Source organism: Pteropus vampyrus, unplaced genomic scaffold, assembly GCF_000151845.1.
Source record: "Pteropus vampyrus isolate Shadow unplaced genomic scaffold, Pvam_2.0 Scaffold336, whole genome shotgun sequence".
NCBI lineage: Eukaryota > Metazoa > Chordata > Mammalia > Chiroptera > Pteropodidae > Pteropus > Pteropus vampyrus.
The window spans coordinates 1,021,490-1,031,884 of NW_011889117.1; positions in this window are offsets into that span (position 1 = coordinate 1,021,490).

Genomic DNA, 10,395 nt, shown 5'->3' on the forward strand with positions numbered 1-10,395 from the left:
CTCGCCCCTCATTGCTCCTCTTCCCAGGGCTGCCACACTAAGAATTGGGACTTGACCACGGTGACTTGAAATTTCATGACTTGTGTAGAGGTTGGCTCTGGCTATTCTCAGTTTTCTTTCCACCTCAAGAAGAATCTAGTGGTAATGCTTGCTGCCAGCTTCCACCTTCTTGGCCTACAGCTGGTGGTCCCTGGGCATTATTTGGTGTGGGTGGTCCATAGTGGACATTAAGCTCTTTTCATCAGTTACCTCAGGGGCTTCTCACCCCAGGTCTAGATGACGGGAACTCACAGACCCAGGCATCCAGCTCTGGCAGGCCCAAAACCAGGTCTAAGACAGTGTCTGGGGCTCCTCTGAGAAAAACTTGCGTATTCCTACTAGATGGTGGGCTTTGTGTCAAGCCTGTTGGATGCAGTGTTCAGTAATGCCAAGTCCCTTTCCTGCTCTCAGGAGGTTCTCGGACTGGAGAGAGAAGTTACCACGTCAGGATTCCTTGGTACAAGCTACATAAGATTCAGTTGATTTGTATAAGCAGTAAAGACATCTACTTACAAATTCAAGACTTATTTGACAAGTATTTATTGAGCACCTACTGTGTGCCAGGCATCATTCAAGGCACTGGGAATGCATGCAACAGACTTGAGTCCTTGTCCTCAAGGTGTTTGCATTCTAATAATCTCAGGACAAGAAGTCTTGGGTTGGCAGAGGGCTGGATGGGGGCCATGGTGTTCTGTGGGTGTCTGGACTTGTAGCAGCGGCTCGACCATGTCCTTTAGAACCAGGTTCTTTGCATCCTCCTTTACTTTCCTCCACACATTAGCTTTCCCTTATTGGGCCTGTCACCTCTTGGTCATGAGATGGCCCTTCATCACATCCTCGGGGTCTAGAAACAGGAGGATCAGCACTAGCCAGATTTTCTTTTCACTTCTGCCTATGTTAACAGGAGGCAAACCTTTCCCAGAAGACTACACAAACTGTCTCATGGGCCATAACTGTCACATGGATACTTCTTGCTGCAAAGGAGTCTGGGAAAGTGGAGGCCAGATAAATGGGTCCAATCAGGATTCTCTCCTAGGGCAGGTGGTGGGGCCTCCCTTCCCAGACCCCATTATTGCCTACTTGATACCAGGACTAAATTGGGTTTCTATGTGGAAGAAGGGGATGGTTGCTGAGGAGATGGTACCAAATTAACACCATGGAGGCAGAAACCAAAAACCAGACAGATGTGAAATTAGTGCTACCAATTTCTTCTAAAAAGCAGATCTGATGATGTGTTCCTTTCAGACCCCTCACTCTGCCTCCATCCTCTCTTCTGTGGTTGGAAGACTAAAGGTACATTGGAATTACCCAGGGAGCTTGGTAAAACTCTAGTCTCCTGGGCCCCATCCCCAGAGCTGGGTGGGAATCCAGAAATTTGCTTTTTAGCAAACTCCTCGGGTAATCCAGGTGGGCTGGGGTTACACTATGGAACACTCAGGTGTACAGGATCAAAACCTCAGAATGGCTATATATGGTCCCTCCGTAACCTGGCTCCCATTTTCACCTCCTCCCATGTCTCCCACTCTACCCCCACCCCACCGCACCTCCAACAATTATGCAGACTTCCCCACCTCTTGGAACATGTACTCTTGGCTTCCTAGCACTTAACCAGCTAAGCCCAGACCCCTTGGCCTTTCTCTCCCAGACACAATCTGCCTTGTCCTGCAGAGAGTTGCCGCTCCCTCCTCTGCTCCCCACCTCCCCACACTTGTCATGACTTCCCACTCCCTTACCAGACAGTGAGGGCATTGCATTTCCTGGCTCCTAGATCTACTTGGCACAGATCAAGTACTCAAGGAAGTTTGTGAATGCGTGTGTGTGGTCAGAGGGAAGTGTTGACTGACTGTGCCAGGAGGAGGTGGAATTTTTGTTTAGGCTTGAAGACGGAGTGGGCTTTTTATTTATGCCTATGAAGGATGGGGCATTCTAGACCAAGGGAACCTTGTGAGGGGAGACAAAGCAGGGAGGTAGGTGAGGGGCTGCCTCAGGAGGATTTGATTGGAGGAAGGGCTTGCTTGGGAATAAGTGGGAGGTAAAACTGGAGAGGCAGGTTGGGGACTAGACTAGGATCTTGAGCTTGCGACTAAGGAGTTTACAGGGTCATTAAAAGTAGGGAAGGAAGGGGGAAAAGAAGGGGAGTGAGAGGAGAAAAGGAAAGAAAATCAATTGCTCAGGCAATAATTTGGTTCTGGGGAGGGTACAGATGAAGCTTTTTAGGCTGCCTCCCATTTTAGTAAAGTGAGGGTAGCATTTTTAGAAGCAGCAGAATTCTGGAATATAATCCTTCTTGTTCAAGTGGAGACTGGATAGTGGGTGGGTATGTGGACAGACCACTGCGGCAGCAGGCCAAGATGTAATGCTAAGAGCACGGGGCTATGGGGTCTGGTACACAAGGTTCAGATCCTCCCTCGGCAGCCCAGGGACTGTGAGCCTGGGGAGGTAACCTCATCCCTCAGCCTCAGTTTTCTCATCTATAAAATGCAGGTAATAACACCTGCGGCTGCCATAGCAAATTACCACACTAGGTGCCTTAAAATAATAGAAATCTATTTTCTCGCAATTCAAGAGATCAGAAGTCCAAAACTGAGGTGGCAACAGGGCCATACTCTCTCCAGAGATCCAAAGTCCTTCCTTGCCTCTTCTAGCTCCTGGTAGCTCCTGATATTCCTTGATTTATAAGCTGCATCACTCCAATCTCTGCCTGTCTCCACATGGCCTTCTTCCCTATGTCCCTGTGTGTCCTTTTCTGTCTCTTATATGGACACTTTTTATTGTTAGGGCCCACCCTAATTCAATATGATCTCATCTTGATCCTCACCTTAATTACATCTGCAAGGACCCTATTTCCAAATAAGGTCACATTGTGAGGTTCCAGGTGGACGTGAATTTTGGTGGACGCAATTTAACCCACTATGCTGCCTCATATCGCTGTGAGGTCATGGTTTGTAAAGCTCCCAGCAGGGTTTAGAAAGCTCTGAGGTAGAGGTGGGAAGCACAGCTGTTATGGCCCCATTTGCTAGATGTGAAAACCAAAGCTATAAAATGCAGGTAATAACACACTTTGGGTACCCCTGCTAACAAGTGACAAAAGCGGCAGATGGATTTCCAGTACTATGAAGGCCATTTATTCAACAACTGTATTTTGGGCAACTTTATGCCAGCTCTCACAAAGCTCATGGTTTGGTGGGATAATTAGGCCATTCTCATCCTCTCCTTTGTCATCATTGCCACTACACACTGGATAATCAATGTAGTACAACCCACTGAGAAGAGGGCACCTGACCAAGAAAGGCTTATGGAAGGAAGCACTGTCTCAGCTCAGATTGAGAGGTGCTAAAGACTCAGCAAGGGAAAAGATGTGAAGGAGAAAAGAGGATCATTTTCAGTAGCATGTACAAAGGCTGGGAGGCCACCCTGGGCATCTTTTTGGGCCTGAGCTGGACAGTGCCAGTAGACCTGTGGCAAATATTTATGAAATAAATTATAGATGGGGAAACTGAGGCACAAGGTGCTTTAAATCCTATAGCAAGTCCTGGCAGAGCTCAGACTTAAACTCAACTCCCCTGTCTCCCCATCTAGGTCTCTGCCTATCTGCACTGGGTACCCACCCAACAGTTGTTGAATAAATGGCCTTCATAGTACTGGAAATCCATCTGCTGCTTTTGTCACTTATGAGCAGGGGTACCCAAAATGTGTTATCACCTGCATTTTATAGCTTTGGTTTTCACATCTAGCAAGGAAGCAGCTTCCTTCTTTCCTGTTAAGCTGTGTCCTGGCTTTACTTAGGAGAGTCAGGTGGAGCTGAGATAGAAACACAGACCTTTGGAAACTGCAGCCCAGATTCTGCTCCAGTTCCAGGCTAGATTTCCATGAGATTCTGGCTAAACCGGGCCTAAATTCCCACAGGGCACCTTGGGCTTAAAGCAGAGGGAAAGGTTCTCCTTCAAAGCAGAAATGTGTTCTTCCACTCGCAGTGATGTCACTTGCCTGGACTTTTTGGTTTTCAACGTGAACAACAGTCCCAAAAGAATAGCAAACATTAAGGGAGCATTTCCTAAAACTGGGCACTTAATCTGCTTCATCTCATTTAATCCACACAAAAACTGAGGGTAGGACCACTCATTGCCCTATTTCACAGCTGATAAATCCCAGACTCAGAGGGATAAAATAACTCGCCCAAGGTCGCAGAGCTTGGTGAGCAGTGGAACCACAACAATCCAGCCTCTGAAGCTCTTCTCAGCCACAGTGCGAGGAGGGGCAGGTTCACAGAAACTCTTCCCTGGCCCCCTTAGAAGGTGCCAACTGTGAATGTGACCAGATACTGGGGGCCAAAGAAGAGGCCAACTCTCTTGCAACTCTTTCACTGAGAGTAAAAAGGCCATAGGCAACAGGATCTAGAATCATCCGGGGTGACCTGGAATGGAGTGGTGAAGTCAGAACCAGACAGAGGGTTAGGCTTCTAGTTTCTTCCACAAGGGGCTTTGAAGGTGGGACCCATTATGCTCCCCACCCTGAGGCCCCACCTCTTTTCCCTCAGACCATCTCACTATACTATTTCTGTTTCCTTCTCTCTCCTCGGCTTCACAGCTATGTTGGGGACACTGGTTTCCTCACAGAAAGCATGGACAAAGACACCTTGGTACATAATGATGACAGTTCTGGTTATCCATTGCTTCATAATAAACCACCCTGAAACTTAGTTGTGAAAAGCAACTATTTCATTATGCTCATAGATTTTATGGTCCAACATTTTGAAAGGGCCCAGTGGGGACAACTCTCTCTGTTCTGTGATAACTGGGGCCTCACCTGCAAAGATATGAAGGCTGGTGATGATTTCAACAGCCGGATTCATCTGGAGCCCTCTTCAGTTGTGTGGTATATGGGGCTGTTGATGCTGGTAGCTGGCTGAGACTGCTGGTGAGCTGTCAGCAGGAGCACGTGGCCTGTCCATGTGGCCTGGGTTTCCTCACAGTGTGGGGGCCTCAATGTACTCCTAGATTAGGGCTCTAAAAGTGATTGCCCAGGCAAAAAATATGTATATATGGGTGTGTGTGTGTGTGTGTGTGCGCGCGTGCGTGTGTGTGTGTGTGTGGCATATATATGGTATAATATATATATATTATATCACTGTACATAATACATATGCAACCCCTCTGGGTTAAGAAAGAAATATAATCAAATTCCGGTATATTCTTCCCGTATTCCAAAGGAATGAAAGAATTTATCACTAAAATCTGTCTCCTCCCCTCCCCACAACCTGGTCCAGGGCACCCCTGAATCTCATTGGAAAAAAAAGCTTCAGCAGTTACCTGATGTCTCTGTCACCCACCTTGTCCAATCCCCATGAACCCTTTCTTCATAGTAGCCAAAGCCAGAGTGATCTTTCTAAAGAGCTGTCACTTCTCATCTAAAAGCTCCTGTGGCTTCCACTGCCTTTTGGATAGTGTCACAACTTCCACATTAGATGCACGATCTGGCAGGCGCCTTCCCGTTTCCAGCCTCCGTGAGGCCTGTTCCTTCAGTGTTTCTCATGCCGGGGCTGGTAGAACATGTGCATCAGAATCTCCCAGAAACTGATTCAACATGCAGATTGCCGTATGGATCGGGATTTCTTGGGAGGTGGGGCCCCAGAACTTGCATTTTAAACATGCTTCCAGGTGATTCTCTTTCTCATTAAAGTCTGAGAATCCCATCTGGCCTTTGAGATAGTCTCTTCTAGTGCAATACCCTCACTCTCAATTCTGCAGATAAGGAAGCTGAGGCCTAGAAAGAAAAACTTTCCCATGGCCTGTGTTCATGTTAGGAGACTGATGGATTAACTCGTCATCTCCAAGGGGCATTCTCCAAACTTCTTAATCAGGGTGTGAATTATACCGAACGCTTTCTGGGTCCCACCGCAGCGAGTGTTAGTGGGATACTGTGGTCCAGTGCAGGAGTCTCACTCAGGCCTCTAACCAGAGTGGAGGTCCTCTCTGTCCCCTCCATCCCGATTTGAGGGGCCGATGCTGCGGCGCGCCTGGGGGTCTGCAGATGGCGCCATTTCCCAGGGAGTGAGACCCCGCTCCCCGCCGCAGCCGCCAGGAGAGGATGGGCTCTTCCTGGCTGGTCTGCGCCCCTGAAGAGAAGAACGAGAGGAGGCGGGGTCTCACTGGAATGAGATGGGGAGAGTGTCTGCTTAGAATCGCCCACCCCCTACCATCCCCACCTGCCCTTCTTGCTGGGATCCTCTGATGAGAGTCTGCAGGGGGTCCCCTGACAGGGCGCGGTAGGGGTGGCAGGAAACGGATGTGTGGTGGTCCCAGCTGCTTTCAGAGACTCGGGTGGTGGGGCAGGGGGCGAGAGGATAAGGTGTAGGAAAGGGCCAAGCCAGCCAGGAGGTGAGCCATTATAACAACGACGATTGCAATAATAATAGTCTTTATTTACGGAGCACCCACTCTGCAAGGAGCCATGGTGGGTTAGAAGTGCTGCTGATCTGGGGATTCCCTGGTCTTTTGGGAGGTCTCTGACCCCACCCCAGGAGCCCTGCAAAGGAGGGCAGCCTCGCCTTTGGGCTTTGCCTCTACTTGGGAGGGTGGAGGCAGGTCCCAGGCTGGGAACTTAAGTTCTTGACCTGAAGCTGGGCCCTCAAGGGCACAGAGCCTGAACTGCTGCCCCTCTGCTCTCTTGCTGAACTGTCGCCCTCACACTCCGGGCAGATTTTCTTTGCCAGCTCCAAAAACCGATTTGCTCTGCCCCTATCTCCTGTGAAGCTTATGGGCCCACTGTGTAGAGCCTCAGTCTTACTGCCCTGGCATTCTCACGGGTCTCTGAAATCACCCAGAATCCTACTCTACACCCTGCAGGATGACCCAGCAGGCCTGGGGATGGGTGCCCAGAAACTATTATTTTTAGCACACTGCCAAGGTGGGCCTTGGACACACTCTGGGAGATGCGGATAAAGAAATGCCTTTGAAAAAAGAAGACCCTGTCTTGTAATATTTGCTGATTTCCATGATGTGAATACTTCCACCATAGACAATTTCAAGTTACCACCATAATAACAAAATTCCTCAAAACTGAACAACTGTCTCTCCGAGCTGGTAGAAGTGCCAACTCCTGCACACCAGTGGGAAAAGGTCTGTTTCTGACTTTGAATGTTTAAGAGAGATGCCTTTTCTGCTCTGGTCAGGACCCTCTATGTGATTTGCTGGGTCCAGTGCAAAGTGAAAATATGGGGCCCCTTCTTTAAAAAGTATTAAGAATCTCAAGGCAGTGACTGTAACAGAATATTAAACCAAGTGTGGGGCCCTTCTGAGTGAGGGCCCTGTGTAGCTAGCTGCACAGGTCACACACCCATGAAGCTTGCCCCAGCTCTGGTCCAGACCACCAGCATCACTTGCTTGTCATGATCTCATCACTGGCCTCCTTGCTGTCTTCCTGACCCTCTATAAATCATTCTCCACCCAGCTGCCAAGGTACCTTTTAATATCGAAATCAGATGTTGTCACTCTCTGCTGCCTTTTATCTTTAAGAGTGAGGGCAATGCCCTTCTGCCTGGCCTGCTTCTCCCGCCCGTAGCTTCCCAGTTAGTTATATATTCTCATAGCTCCCTATGCGTCCCTGCCTAGCTTTCATTACTATAGAGACTTTGCCTTCACTTGTTCAATGTTCATCTCTTCTTCCACACCATAAGTTCCATGAGGGCGGTGACCATTGTATTCCTGTGCTCAGCACTGCTATGTGCCTGCACTTAGTAGGTGCTCAACACTTGCTAGTTGAATAAATGAATTAATTGATGAAAAGGCAAGTTGGACCAGGACAGGGGTTTTCAAACTTTTGGGGGAACAGAATCATTTAATCAAACGAGATCTTACAGGGAAGACCATTACATGATAAAAGTGTAGCTGCTTGGCCTGCAGTGGGGGTGGGGGACAAAAGCTCTGCCCTTGGACCCCACGTTGTTGGTGTCTCTGCAAAACAAGGTTCAAGGGACCTGGTTTGATGACAATAATATTGCCACTTTCCTTTTCTTCCTACATTTAACCTAAGCCAACTCCCTTAGCTAAGGTTAATGATCTGGTTTCTATTCATATTAGCCAGTCTCTGAACTCTTAGGTGTCACATTGGTTTTAAATCCAGATGATGTTTCCATGAAGAAGGAAGAAGAGGTCACCGAGGGTGCCTATTCTGAGCACCTATTACATACCACCAGGAATGGGTGTCAGTGGGTAATCAGATCACTCTTGGCCACCTCTCAGCTCTCACAACAGTGGCTGGGCTGTCACCAGGAGAGGATCTGGTGTCCTTTGGGGAAGAATTCTAATGGTGAGCACAGGGACAGGGCCACAGTCTGCCTCAGCTTACTCTGCTGTAGTCCTGATTTCGCTTTGGTCATAAAGTGACATTCCATGGACAGAGGAATGTGCTCCCTCTCACTGGCTTTAAGCTCATTTTAACACTAGCCAGCATTTATTAAGCACTTACTGATTACTCAGTGTGTTGCTAAGGGCTTTCTGGGTTTTTAGTTCCATTACTCCTCACAATAACACTTAGGTGTGGCTATAAATATGTTCCCCACTTTACAAATGAGGAAATGGAGGGTCAAAGAAGGGGAGTGACTTGGCCAGGATCATACAGTGGATGATTCAAACTGTCTACCCACTCTAACCTGGGCACATTGTGGCCTGTGAGCCCTACACCAGCTCTTTATGGGTGAGAGAGGAAAGAGTGAAAGCAAGGCCTCACGCTGCTTCTGGTGGTCTGACTGCATCTCTTGACCCTGGGAAGCAGCCCAGCTCTTACCTGGGAGGCAGCATGGCCAAGTGTCATTTGAAGCAGACAAGAGTTGAATTCAAATCCCAGTTCTGTAAATAACCAGCTCACTATGTAGTGTGGCCCAGTGTATGGCTTCGTCTATGATGTCAACAATAGTTTGCTGGCACTAAAAGTTTGCTGCCACCAATCTAACTGTGGTACCATAAAAGGAGAAACTTTAGTCAAGTAAAGTTTGAAAACAGGAAATGTAGCCATGGAAACTAAAAGTAGTCTCCTCCAAAACACAAAGGAGGCCACTTTTTGTAGGGAGAGTCCCCGCCCTGGTCCTACATTGGTCTGTTTTTATGAAAATGAGGAATCAAAATTTATAGTCTGGTCCAAATAATACTGGGAATCACAAGTTCTGATTGGTCATTATAGGGTTGCTCTGATTGGTCAGTGAAGATGCAAATGAGATTATAACTATGCAGTTCTGATTAGACAAAGCAAGTCTCAGCCATTAGTTGAAAGATAATACCAGTAGTTCCCTTATAAGGGTGGGCTCAGCCTGCCGGTGGGGAGCGCAGGAGGCTCACAATTCAGTCTGCGGCTTTTTCCTGAAATGGTGTGTGTGTGTGTGTGTGTGTGTGTGTGTGTGTGTGTGTGTGTGTGTGTGACAGTGTGTGTGTGTGTGTGAGAGAGAGAGAGAGAGAGAGAGAGAGAGAGAGAGAGAGAGAGAGAGAGAGAGAGAGAGAGAGAGAGGGAACGAGTCTTCCGTTAGCAATGACTACTGATTCTGATTCTGAATTTGGACCCAGTTAACTACAGGGAGTCTTTCTTGGTAGATATATTCTTCCTAGGGGTCAACACTGGTCTCACCCTCCCACCTGAGCAGGGGAGAATATATGTGCCCCTCCTTGGGTGGGGCATGTGGCCATGCTGGGTGGTACGTCCTGAGCGCCTAGTAGTTAGCAGCTATGAGGGAGCATCATGACTTACCCATCCTGGGTCCATCTTAGAGTAGAGGAAAAGGGAACTCCTGAGGGGGACTCTTTCCTATCCTTTCCCATGGTTTCCCACAGTGGGATCCTGAGGGAAAAACTCACCTCAGGGCTGTTCTGTGCTGCACATCCTGCCCAGTCTGCTTCTGATGAAGAAGCTGCTGGGTGTGATGCATGAGAGGGTCAGCGTCCTGGGCTCTGGTCTCTTCTTTGTCACTAGGTGGCTCTGTTTTCCCCATCTCTTCTGTGGCCTCCTTCAGAACCTGTGAGGTGTCAGAGTAAAGAGTGAATGTGAGTCTGAGTCCCAGCTCTGTGCAGTCACTCCCCACATAAAAGAATGAGGTACTAGGTTCCTGAGGCTGCTGCAACAAGTTACCTACCACACATTGAGTGACTTCAAACAATAGAAATTTATTCTCTCACAGTTCGGGCCAGAAGTCCAAAATCAAGGTGTTAGCAGGACCTCTGGGGAGAGAATCCTTCCTTGCCTTCTTTGCCAGTAAGACTTAGCCGCCCTTGGTTTGTAGCCTCCAATCTCTGCTCTGCCTTCATCTCATCTTCTCCTCTCATCTTAAAATCCTTAATTTAATTGTATTCTCAAAGTACCTTTTTCCAAATA